Source organism: Scyliorhinus canicula, chromosome 3 (genome assembly GCF_902713615.1).
Source record: "Scyliorhinus canicula chromosome 3, sScyCan1.1, whole genome shotgun sequence".
Taxonomy (NCBI): Eukaryota; Metazoa; Chordata; class Chondrichthyes; order Carcharhiniformes; family Scyliorhinidae; genus Scyliorhinus; species Scyliorhinus canicula.
In genome coordinates this window covers 169,456,422-169,469,358 of record NC_052148.1, presented here as the reverse complement: position 1 = coordinate 169,469,358, position 12,937 = coordinate 169,456,422, and the positions used below count along the sequence as shown (strand labels likewise).

The 12,937-nt window shown below is 51.4% G+C and overlaps 1 protein-coding gene and 1 non-coding gene across 2 annotated transcripts in view; one reads left to right on the top strand and one right to left on the bottom strand.

Annotated features, from left to right (window-relative positions):
* LOC119963110 (serine/threonine-protein phosphatase with EF-hands 2-like) overlaps positions 1-12,937 on the top strand; it is a 94,855-nt gene that overhangs the window by 40,661 nt on the left and 41,257 nt on the right. The gene's annotated exons all lie outside the window — the stretch shown is intronic.
* On the bottom strand, positions 7,841-7,911 carry trnag-gcc. The gene has a single exon. It is a non-coding gene; the product is annotated as a tRNA-Gly (tRNA).

Sequence of the window (12,937 nt, the reverse complement as noted above, 5' to 3'; positions counted from 1 at the left end):
TTATTCTTTCCAATTAAGGGGCAATTTAGCGTGGCCAATCCACCTACTCTGCACATTTTTGGGTTGTGGGGGCGAAACCCACGCAGACAATGTGCAAACTCCACACGGACAGTGACCCAGAGCCGGGATCGAACCTGGGACCTCAGCGCCGTGAGGCGGTTGTGCTAACCACTAGGCCACCATGCTGCCCTGAGAGAAGAGTTTTTAGATATTCCTGCAAAAGGTGGCTATTTTCTTTCTGCAGGGCACTGCTTCTGCTACTGGATCACACACCTTCAGCGTGTAAAACCTCCAGCTGCATTTCTTCTCAGGACACACACACACATAAAAACACACACACACACGCGTGCCCGCGCACACACACACACACACACACACACACACGCGCCCCCGCGCGCGCGCGCACACACACACACACACATAAAAACACACACACGCACACACACACACACACACACGTACAGACCGACAGGCACCAGTAGGCTGGTAGCAATCAGGCTAGTTAACACAGTTCTTTGTATGGGCTGGATTCTCCACTTTCAAACAAGAATCGCTATTGGGCAGAGAATCGCACAAAATGGTAAAAATCCATTTTGTGTCCACACTGATTCCGATGACACGCTCTGGTCCCTCACTGGCGCAGACATCGAGGTTTGCACCACACGCCGGCAGATCCACGCAAAACTGTCATTTGCACGGATTTTAATATCTTTTTTTCCAATTAAGGGGCAATTGTAGCGTGGCCAATCTACCTACCCAGCACATCTTTTGGGTTGTGGGGGCGAAACCCACGCAGACACGGGGAGAATGTGCAAACTCCACATGGACAGTGACCCATAGCTGGGATCAAACCGGGGACCTTGGCGCCGTGAGGCAAAAATGCTAACCACTGCGCCACCCCACTGCCTGTGGATTTGAATATCATTAACAGCTTGGACACTTCATGCTCCACCCCACCACGGTGCTCCACTCCTCTCAGACAGTAGACTCGCAGGCATGAATTAGTGAAAGTATTTACAAATGGGAACTTGGCGCCATGGCTGTGGAGGGGAGACTAAAAATACTGTTTAAAAAGCCACAAAAAGTGTTGGGCTTGCTCGAGGGGTGGCTGCCCAGGCCAGTGGGGTAACTGGGAATGACTTGGTGCCAAATCCGTGGATTCGGTGTGTCCTCCTCAGGATTGAAGTGGCCTGGTTCAGACCATCATTGCTGCAGTATGTGACTTAAGCACACCCCTCTGATGCTACTTATAGGCTCCTGGCTGCTCACACTGCTGAGTGCTCCCTGTGTCCTTTGCATGCTCAAAGAGCCTCTAATCACCTGGGAGTCCACACAGTTCACCCTTCTGGGCATTCTCATACCACAGCAGTATCATCAAGGGCCTAGCTCAACCAGGGCCGAACAGGCATTGGCACTCTCAGAAGCACTGGCCCATTATAGAAAAAGCAGTGGATCAGCAGCGCTCACCGCAAACAGAGGACTCCCCACCATTGCCTGGCATGGAACTGTGAGCCCACCTTGGATTCCCAAACTCTCGGTGCAGCTCTTCCCTGAGCCATCTTGGTGGCTGCAATGTTTTGCACGAGTTGTAGAATAGAAAGAAATAACATTTATTTACAGTAACATATATATACAACAGCAGCAGTAACTCCCTTGCTGCTCACTCCTCTCTCTCTGGTTCCATACTGGCCTGCTATATTTATGCACGGAATCTGCTAATGATTTCTCCGTGCCCCTCATTGGGGAAGCTCATACTCCATAAGGATTGTGGGATTGCCGTTAGTCCCCAGCCAGTGGTAAGCAGGGAGGTTATAACATCTCTCCCCCCCCCCCCCCCCCCCCCCACCACCCTAAAAGTCCAAGGAATCCAGCGAAGACCCTGGCGAAGGAGGGCTTTCGACTCGTTTTGCCGCAGGACGCACGCCATTTGCACGAGACGCTGGATCGGGTGGCGTGTAATGAGACAGATAACGGCGCTTCCGTGATGAACGGCGTAACGGTTGTACATCCACGGCCCATGGGCCCGAGGATTCCCCCTTTTGAGGCGTCCTGTGTCCCAGGCATCAATAGCAAAATTTCAAACAAACACCGAGTCACCGGGCGCAAACTGCCGAATCGGCCGATGCCGAGAAAGGCCATGTCCCTGCCGGTCTTGAGTGTGGCGTCCTTTTGCGGCAATGTCCAGGAAAACCATGCTAAGGCAGGTGCGAAGTCTCTGGCCCATTAGGAGTTCTGCGGGAGCTACCCCAGTCACTGCATGTGGAGTGGTCCTATATGAAAACAAAAACCACGCCAGTCTCATGTCCATAGACCCAGAAGACTTATTCTTTAGGCCTCGTTTGAATGTCTGCACTGCGCGCTCCGCCAACCCATTGGAAGCAGGATGATATGGAGCGATGTGGATATGGCGCATGCCGTTCATCTTCATGTACCTCGCAAACTCCTCACTTGTGAATGGAGTGCCGTTGTCTGTGACCAGCACCTGGGGGAGGCCATGCGTACTGAAAGACAAATGCATCTTTTCGATTGTTGCTCAGGATGTTGTGCCTCCCATCTTATGCACCTCTAACCATTTAGACTGGGCATCGAATAATAGAAGGAACATGGATCCTTGAAAAGGGCCGGTGAAATCCGCATGCAAGCGTGCCCAAGGCCGCCCTGGCCTTTCCCAGTGATGTAGGGGCGTGGCCGGCGGAAGCTTCTGATGCTCCTGGCAAATGGAGCAGTTTTGGGCCACCTTCTCAATGCCGGTGTCGAGGCCTGGCCACCAGACATAACTCCGGGCCAACATTTTCATTTTGGTCACACCCGGATGCCCTTTGTGCAAGTCCCTTAGTAACAGCTCCTGCCCACCATACAGGAAATGTGCCGAACCTTTGACAGGACTGGCTCCGTCTGGGTCCACTCACGGAACTGTGATACCATGACTGGCAAGGAGTCCATAAAATTTAGGGTTGCAACGACCTCACCGGTTGTGGGGGTCATCAAAGGCAATTGGCTCAGTGCGTCGGCATGCCCTATCTGGGTCCCTAGTTTATGCTCCAGAGAATACTCGTAGGCAGTGAGCAACAAAGCCCAGCGCTGGATCCGTGCGGAAGCAATGGGCGGTATTGGCTTATCCTCTCGGAAAAGTCCCAGCAGAGGCTTATGATCAGCCACGATAGCAAAGTGGCGGAAGCATTCCACCGCAAAGACCACTGCCAGGCCCTCCTTCTCGATCTGCACATACTTCCTTTCCGCTGCAGTCAATGTGCGGGAGGCGAAAGTTATTGGCCGCTCGGCCCCGTTCTCCATCTTGTGGGACAGGACGGCCCCAATACCATATGGAGATGCATCACACGTGATGAGCAAAGGCTTTCCAGGATCATAGTGGGTTAGTAACCCAGACGACAACAATTGTTGTTTTACCCACCGGAAAGCGGTTTCTTGCGGCTGACCCCAAACCCAGGTGTGATTCTACTTTAGCAGAAGGTGCAACGGGGCCAGCGTAGTTGCCAGATTGGGGAGGAACATTCCGTAATAGTTTACGAGGCCGAGAAAAGAACAAAGATGCAAAGTGTCAGTCGGGGCGGGGGCCTGTTGAATTGCGCGCACCTTTTCTGCGACGGGGTGCAAACCTTCACAGGCCACCCGATAACCCAGGTAGACTACTTCCTTCGCCTGAAAGACGCACTTTGTGCGACGTAAACGGACTCCAGCCTCTGAAAAGCGTCTAAGGATGGCCTCCAGATTTTCCAAATGTTCCTGCTCCAACGTCCCTGTAATCAAAACGTCGTCTAAGTAGACACGCGGTAAACCTCTCAAGATGGCCTCCATGACGCGTTGAAAGATAGCGCAGGCAGTGGATACCCCAAAGGGCAAACGTGTATATTCATACAGGCCCCGGTGTGTATTAATAGTTACATAAGGCCAGAAGGCAGGGTCCAACTCCAACTGTAGGTAGGCGTGACTCCTATCTAATTTCATGAACGAGAGTCCGCCTGCAAGCTTCACGTAAAGATCTTCTATGCGAGGCATTGGATATCAGTCGAGTCGGGAAGCCGTATTCACTAAGTTTATAGTCGCCGCACAAGCGAACCATGGCATCTGGCTTCATTACACGTACAATTGGCGCTGCCCAGTCGGACGGGACTGAGAATACCCAAGGACTCCAGTGAGCTCCCCTCCTACCTGCTCGAGCAACACTTAAGGTACCGAGCGCACCTGGAAATAACGCAGCGTGGCTCCTGGTTTGACTTGGATACGGGCTACGGCCCCTTTTATTTTCCCTAAACCGGGCTGGAATACATCTGGGTACCGTTCTAGTACCTCCGTCAACCCTCCAGAAACTGTTTGGAGGATGTGCTGCCACTGCAGCCGCAAATGGCGCAACCAGTAACGACCCAACAGGCTGGGCCCATGGCCGCGCACCACGATAAGTGGGAAACGCCCCTCCTGGTGTCCATAACAAAAGGGGTCATCGTAGTTCTTGCAATGTCCAATGGTTCCTCCGTGTAGGTGGCCAACCTGGCCTGTGTGTCAGTTAATGTAAGGGTCTGTATACCTTGCTTGATGCAGTCAAATGTCCTCTGGGCGATCACGGAGACCGCTGCGCCAGTGTCCAACTCCATCTCAAGCGGGTGACCATTGACCCGTACTGTCACCTTAATGGAGGCCACACGGGGAGCTGCCATACAATGCAGCTGCAGGCAGTCATCCTCCGTATCCACGTCCTCGGAGGTAGTCGCCGCAGGTTCATCCAAATGGAAAGTACGGCCCCTGGGCTAGCCCCAGTTTCTGTCGGAACAACGTCACCTCTGGCGCCCCCAGGACCGGCGTCCGCGACGGGGTCGGCGCCAACACGTCCGACGCGGACATCGGTTCTGGAGAAGGCTCCCTTCGGGGAGGAACGTCGGCGGCCACTGGCGTCGATCCAGACGCCGCCCCGCCCAAGGTACCACAGGGGTGCGGGGAGATGCTTTTAGACGGAAGGGGTTGCCCCCCAAGGCATGCACCTCCATTCCCTGTAGCTCCTGCACTCCTCGTTCTGCGCTCTCTCGGGACAATACTATTTGAATGGCCTGTTGAAAAGTCAATGTTGGCTCAGCTAACAACTTTCTCTGGGTGGCCGCATTGTTAATACCGCAAACCAAATGGTCGCGTAACATTTCTGACAGGGTCTCGCCATAGTCACAGAATTCCACAATCCTGCGTAGCCTGGATAGAAAGTCGGCAAGGGATTCTCCTGGGATCCTTTCAGCGGTATTAAACCGGTAACGTTGGACTATCGTGGATGGGGTTGGGTTAAAATGTTGCCCCACTAAGTTCACAAGTTCATCAAACGTTTTGGTGTCTGGCGCAGCTGGGTACATAAGGCTCCTAATCACCCCAAACATATGCGGGCCATTGGCGGTGAGCAATATGACCACCTGGTGCTCGTTTTCAGTGATGTTGTTTGCCCGGAAATAGAAACGCATCCGTTGTGCATACTGGTTCCAGCTTTCCAGCGCAGCATCAAAGACGTCCATACAGAGGCATGGTGTAACAGAAAAAAACTTCCAACCTGTATCCAACAAAACCCCAGGGAGGTTGCTTCAGCAGCGTAGACAGCTATCCACTTTAACCCTCATCGCCAGTTTTGTGAGGGCCACAAAGAATCCAGCATGAGCTGTAGAATAGAAAGAAATAACATATATTTACGATAACATATATATACACAACAGCAGCAGTAACTCCCTTGCTGCTCACTCCTCTTTCTAGCTGGTTCCATACTGGCCAGCTATATTTATTCAAGGAATCTGCTAATGATTCCCCCCCCTCATTGGGGAAGCTCAGACTCCGTAAGGATTGTGGGATTGCCATTAATTCCCAGCCAGTGGTAAACAGGCAGATTATAACAAACGAGTGTGTGGTAAATGGAACGCTTAAAAACAGCTCCAGCATCTGCAGTAATTTGCTTTTATCCAGCTGTTGGGCTCTTTGGCGCTAATTCCAGCCCCAGCAGTTACGACATCCACTGGACCAGAAATTGTTATCAATTCGTGCCAGCAGAATGCTGACCTATTTGCATAGCGCAACCAACGGAAGTGCAAATCGCATGCTATTCAGTCCCAGCGGGAACATTTGAGGCGGAATTCTCCATTTGGGAAACACTGGCGGCGGGCGATTCAGTGACCTCGTTGCACTCAAACAAGAGCATGATGAGGCTGGTGAATAGCAAGAGGGGCCAAAAACAAGAAACGCGCCAGGCAATAAACTGTTTGCGATGCAACCAGCCCACTCTCGGGATCCCACCACAGTATGGCAAAAAAGCAATAATCACCACTTAAGTCCTATTTCCGTAGAATTAACGGGCGCCACCCCATATCCAATGACCTCCCATAATCCAACCACCTCCCCAGCAAGTGATCACGTTGGCGCCGATTAGTACTCCTTTTTAAACACATGAACTTGATGGAAGGGCTGTTGTAGGAACTGAGGAGGGGAGTAGCCATCTTCGCTCACGGGCAAAGCCTGGGGAGACGGAGTATGGGGGGGGGGGCAACCATGAGGGGTGGGAGTCCAACCTTGGCTTACAGAGGGTGGAGGTTCAGGTTGGGGGGAGTGGGGTTGCTCTGCTGGGGGAGGGGGGGGCAAACACACATGGCTCTGCCTGGCCAATCCCTGGATCATAGAGGCAGGGGTACAGGGTCTGGGGCCCGCCAAGTGGGGCCCCACTGTGGCCGAGTGCATGTGTGTGTGTGGGTTGGGGGGGGGGTGGTCAATGGGGGAATGGAGGGTCCAGGGTGGAAGACATTGCTTTTGGTCAGTCTCTCACCCTCTCCAATTCCTTTCAGATATTGGACAGTATTTAGGACCCTGCAGAACTTGCCCTCATGGTGGTTATGGCAGGCCAGATTACTAGGTGCCGCAGGCGCAGCTGCAGCATCGGAGCCACGACAGAGTATGGTTCCCAAGCGAACAGCGTTGGGAATCCTATTGTTTCTCATTTCCATTTCACAACTTAGATTCAGGCTGCTAACCACCTCAAAGAGAACTCACTGGCATATTTCCAATTTGAAGTTACTGCTGCTCACAGTGTGGACTCTGCGATGGGGAGAGCAAACATTGATTGGTTCAGTCTGCAAGTGTGATCCTGGAATTCCACATGGCTTGTTCTCAGTCCAGGATCTCCACTGTTCCAATGAAGTTCAATGTTATGTTTGAGGAACAGCACCTTATCTTTCAGCGATACGCTTCGCAGCCTTCTGGGCTCAACATTGAGTTGAACAATTTCGGTTCATAACCCCTGAGCGTATTTTTTGGCAGCAGCTGTTGTTGATGATTTTGCAATTCCCCATTTATATCCCCTCTGTACTGATCCTTTGATTCAGTCCCAGCACTCTCACTTTTTGCCGTGCATTATCATTTAATCTCTTCTGCCGCCTGTCCTATTTTAGACCTCCTCCTTTGTTCTTGCCCCACCTCCCCATTTCTCCATTTAAAATAACTGTTACAATCGATGGTGAGATGTGAGTTGGATCTGAACAGAGTGCCAAGTGAAAAATTGTCAGGTTGTGAAACATTTGTTTGAACTTTGCTTGAGGCAATGAAGGTAAAAATGTTGTGAAGGGTTAAAAAGAAATGAGAGGAGGAGGGTGTTTATTGAAGAGGAATGAGTGTTTGCAGCTGTGTGAGTGGTGAAGCAGATAGGAAAGAGTGTTGTGAAGCAGATGTTGAATATGAGCATGAGGAAAGTGGTAAAGAGATTGATGCGGAGGGAGTGTATGGTGAAAATGTAGTTGTGATGAAAGAAAGGTGGTGGTAAGAATGCAGAGAGGACTGAAAAACTGCTGAGCAGAGGAATGAAAAAGAGGTGCAATGCATTGGCCGGGAATCGAACCCGGGCCTCCCGCGTGGCAGGCGAGAATTCTACCACTGAACCACCAATGCAAACCACACAACTGAAGCTGAAGTTTCAAGTACAATGCTTGAGTTGCTAACAGATGTTGATGAGTGTCAGCCAAAGCAAACTGCATGTGACCACCAGAGAGATGCAATGTGTTGAAGTCAGATTTAGAAAGAAGATTTTAGAGAAAGGTATCCTGGCTTAGATGCCTGTATAAGAGGCAATTTGTAGGAATAGATAGTGTATAAACAATGCTTGTGATTTTATAACTGAAGAATTACTAATATCAGAAAGGACAGACATACAATTAAAAGAAGTTACACAAAATAGCTGTTAGATGATATAGCAATACTAAAGAAACAAAATGGCTTTTAGTTGAATTAGCCACATTCCTGAACAACCATTAGCTGGGTTAAGTTGCGAGCTGGTATAAATAACATAATTTCATTACAGACAGCAGAGTTAGTCAGGGAGACAAGAATGATTAATGTCAAGGCATTGAATTGGAAACAGACATGGGAGGCAAGGGAGGCATGCACAGAGAAGTGATAAACAGCATCCCCAGGACATGGACCATTGTTCATCCCCGCCATCCCAAGGTCTGCAGGTATAGGCAGGAGACATAACTTTAACAGTTAGTATGAGTGATTTCTTAATGAAGTTAGGGCTGGTAAGGTACCAACCCACTTTACGTAATGTCAAACTTAATTGGGTATGGAACTAATGTATGTAATCTGTAGCCAATATTATTGGACAAGGTCTAACCCAAGTGGGCTGTGAAGATGTTTTGAAAAATATAAGAATGGATGTTTTCCTTTGTGGAGAGACGGTCTTTGACTTTAACAGATGCCATCTCCCCACCGGCGAAATAAACCCTTTGATGCAATGACCAGTAGCCCAGGCATTGAGTGATTTCTTTGAGATCCTCTCCTGCTAAGATGTGGAGTTGCCGGCGTTGGACCGGGGTGAGCACAGTAAGAAGTCTTACAACACCAGGTTAAAGTCCAACAGGTTTGTTTCAAATCACTAGCTTTCGGAACACAGCTACTTCCTCAGGTGAATGGAGAGGTGGGTTCCAGAAACATTTATACAGACAAAGTCAAAGATGCAATACGATACTTTGAATGCAAGTATTTGCAGATAATTAAGCCTACAGGTCCAGACGGAGCAACTGGAGAGGCGCAACAACGCAGAATCGCCGAGTAGAAACTTATAGCCAAGTTCCGTACACATGAGTACGGCCTCAACCGGGACCTGGGATTCATGTCGCATTACATTCACCCCCCACCATCTGGCCTGGGCTTGCGAAATCCTACCAACTGTCCTGGCTTTAGACAATTCACACCTCTTTAACCTGGGATTACCCCTCTCTCTGGATCTGTAAAGACTTAATTACCTGCAAATGCTCGCATTCAAAGTATCATCTTGTATCTTTGACTTTGTCTAGATATATATGTTTCTGGAACCTACCTCTTCATTCACCTAAGGAAGGAGCAGTGCTCCAAAAGCTAGTGATTTGAAACAAACCTGTTCGACTTTAACCTGGTGTTGTAAGACTGCTTACTATATAAACTATGGCTTGTAATGCAGAACAATGCCAGCAGCGGGGGTTCAATTCCGTACCGACCTCCCCGTACAGGCGCCAGAATGTGGCGACTCTGAGCTATTCACAATAACTTACTTGTGACAATAAGCAATTCTATAAACTTTGACATGGACGAGGACCAACAGGATGCACGGGCAGCAGGATTCTCTGCCATTGCTGGGATGCCCCTGGTCCAGGGGCTAATAGACTGCACGCTTGACGCCCTGCGTGCACCAGACCCTCTGGGAGTGCCCTAAATTAGCAGGAAGGGATTCCACTCCCTGAATATCGAGCTTCTGTGCGATCACCACTTTAGGATTATGTATTAGTGTGCATGCTTCCCAGGGAATGTGCATTATAGCTACATCCTGGGGCAGTCCGACATCCCCGGCCTCTTCGAGGACCACCCCAGGATGGTCAGTCGGCTCTTGGGGATAAGGGATATTCGCTTAGGACCTGGCTAATGAAGCCAGTACGGAGGCCGATGACCGATGAGGAGATCCGATACAACAAGGTCCATGTGACCAGCTGAGCTGTCACTGAGCGGTGCATGGGATTGCTCAAAATGTGGTTCTGATGCCGCGGCTGATCTGGTTGTGCTCTTCAGTACAACACTCCCCCCCCCCCCCCGAGAGGATCACCCGCTTTGTGGTGGTCTGGTGTGCCCTCCATAACCTGGCACAGCAGTGGGGCGATGTGCTGGAGTTGGAGGATGAGGAACATGTGGCCACCTCTGAAGAGGAGAAGGACAACCAGGATGATGAGGAGGTGCCTGACCAGCAGGGACTGCAGGACTATCCCAGGGAGGAACTGGACGACCAGTTGGAGGATGCAGGACAGGCAGACCTCATACACACCCGCTTTGCATTGGACGTGGTTTGGTCCGTCGACGCACCCTCCCCCCACAATGTTCCACCCTCCCAGGGTCTGTTTTACATCACTCCAGGATGCTGGGACTGTGTCGGCAGTGTCAACGGGTCACTGCCAAGAGCAGGGGGTTGATGATAAATCAGAGAGAGCCGAGCACAAGTGCTCCTCCCCTGCCTGTCTGCTGAGTGCTTGCTCATGCCCATCACCTTCATGTGGTGTGCCCGGTGGTGGAGGAGGGGGGCGGGGTGGACAGCCGGATACCCATGCCTGGGGAGATGGGGCAAGGGTTCGGAGGTCAGCCAGGAGGCGTCGTACTGGCTGTGGGAAAGGGTTTCACACAAGTGTCCAACACTGCCCCACTCTTCCTACCAGCCCTTACTGTCCCCCCCCCCCCAACACACATACCCACCCCAATGACCTCAGTGATCCTCGACGTGCTTAGGCTTCCTTTCTCTAATAGTCCGTCTAGGTGTGCCCCCAGGGTGTACGTCAGAGGTGGAGGCAGCCTGCTGTTTACCACGTCCCATGGCATTCGATGCTCCTGATGAACGTCCTCTGCCCACGTATTTGATGGCAGCACATGTGCAGCCGTGCCGCACTGTACCTGGCGCTGACTGCGAGACGCTGCGTTGTCAGAGGGGTGGAACCCGGGCGAGCAGGTGGCCACCACCAGCGCCGGCCCTAGGGTTGCTGGCGCCCCGGGCAAGCTGAACTTCGGCGCCCTTCGGGGGGGGGCGGGGCCGGGGGGCCGAGCCCGAGGCGGGAGCCGAGGCGGGGAGGGGCCGAGGCGGGGGGGCGGCGGGCCCGAGGCGGGGGGGGTCGGGCCCGAGGCGCGGGGGCGGGGCCGAGGGCGGGCGGAGGGGGCCGCCCTGGGGGAGGGCGGCCACCGCGCATGCGCTGGTTGGCACCGGCCCAACTGCGCATGCGCGGGACCCGAGTCTCTGGCGCCCCCTAGCACATGGCGCCCCGGGCGACTGTCCGAGTTGCCGGTGCCTTGGGCCGGCCCTGGCCACCACCGTCACTCCATGGGATTGGTCCGGGTTGGCACCCAGGTTTTGGGGGGGGCTTGAGGAGGGGGTGGCATGGGCGGATCAGGGCACAGCCCATCATGTCTGCACTAATCATCAAACACCAATCAATTCTAATCCCATTTTCTAACGCTTAGTCCATTGCCTGGTAAACTATAGCATTTCAAGTGCTCATCTAAATATTTCTTAAATGTTGTGAGGGTTCCCACCTCTACTACCCTTTCAGGCAGTGCGTTACAGATTCTTACCACTTTCAGGGTGAAAACATTTTTCCTCAAATCTCCTCTAAATTTCCTGCCACTTTCCGTAAATCTATGCTCCCTGGTTATTGACCCCTCTATCTCCTCTGTACCCTTTTTAGTGCAATCACATCCTTTCCTATAGTGTGGTGACCAGACTGCACACAGTACTCTAGCTGTGACCTAATGAGTGGTATGTACAGCTTCATCATAACCTCCCTGCTCTTATATTCAATGCCTTGGCTAATAAAGGCAAATATCCCTTTGTCCTAACCACCTTATCTACCCACGCTGCTACCTTTAGGGATCTTTGGACATGGACCCCGAGGTCCCTCTAGTCCTCTGTACTTCCTAGAGTCCTACTGTTCATTGCGTATTCCCTGGCATTCTTCATCCTCCCAAAATGCACCACCTCACACTTTTCAGGGTTAAATCCCATTTGTCACTCTTCTGCCCACCTGAACTGCCCATCTATTTCTCCTGTAATCTAAGGCTTTCCTCCTCATTATTTACCATACCACAATTTTTTGTGTCAGCTGCTCACACCTCCAACAGTCACGTCCAGATCATTAATGTACACTCCAAATTTCCAGGGGCCCAGCACTGATCCCTGCGGAACAACACTGTGGACACAGGCTTCCAGTCACAAAAACAACCTTCAACCATCACCCTCTGCCTCCTGCCACTAAACCAATGTTGGATCCAATCTGTCAAATTGCCTCGGATCTCATGGGCTCTCCCCTTCTTGATGTTAAGCAAACCTTTGTTTCGACCGACCAAGGAGATTTGGATTTAGAAGGGACAGCTCATTCCTCCTCACCCACTCATTACCCATTTTTAGAATAAATTTTCCCTATGTCCCTCAAGACCATAAGATATAGGAGCAGAATTACGCCATTCGGGTCATCGAGTCTGCTCTGCCATTTTAGAATCTAAGAATCTTAGAATTTACAGTGCAGAAGGAGGCCATTTGGCCCATCGAGTTTGCACCGACTCTTGGAAAGAGCACCCTACCCAAGGTCAACAACTCCACCCTATCCCCTTAACCCAGTAACCCCACCCAACACGAAGGACAATTTTGGACACTAAGGGCAATTTAGCATGGCCAATCCATCTAACCTGCACATCTTTGGACTGTGGGAGGAAACCAGAGCACCCGGAGAAAACCCACGCGCACACGGGGAGGATGTACAGACTCCGCACAGACAGTGACCCAAGCCAGGAATCGAACCTGGGACCCTGGAGCTGTGAAGCAATTGTGCTAACCACTGTGCTACCGCGCTGCCCTAAATTGAATGATTGAATTTGATCTTTCAATATAAATTGAATGATTGTATTCAATATTTCA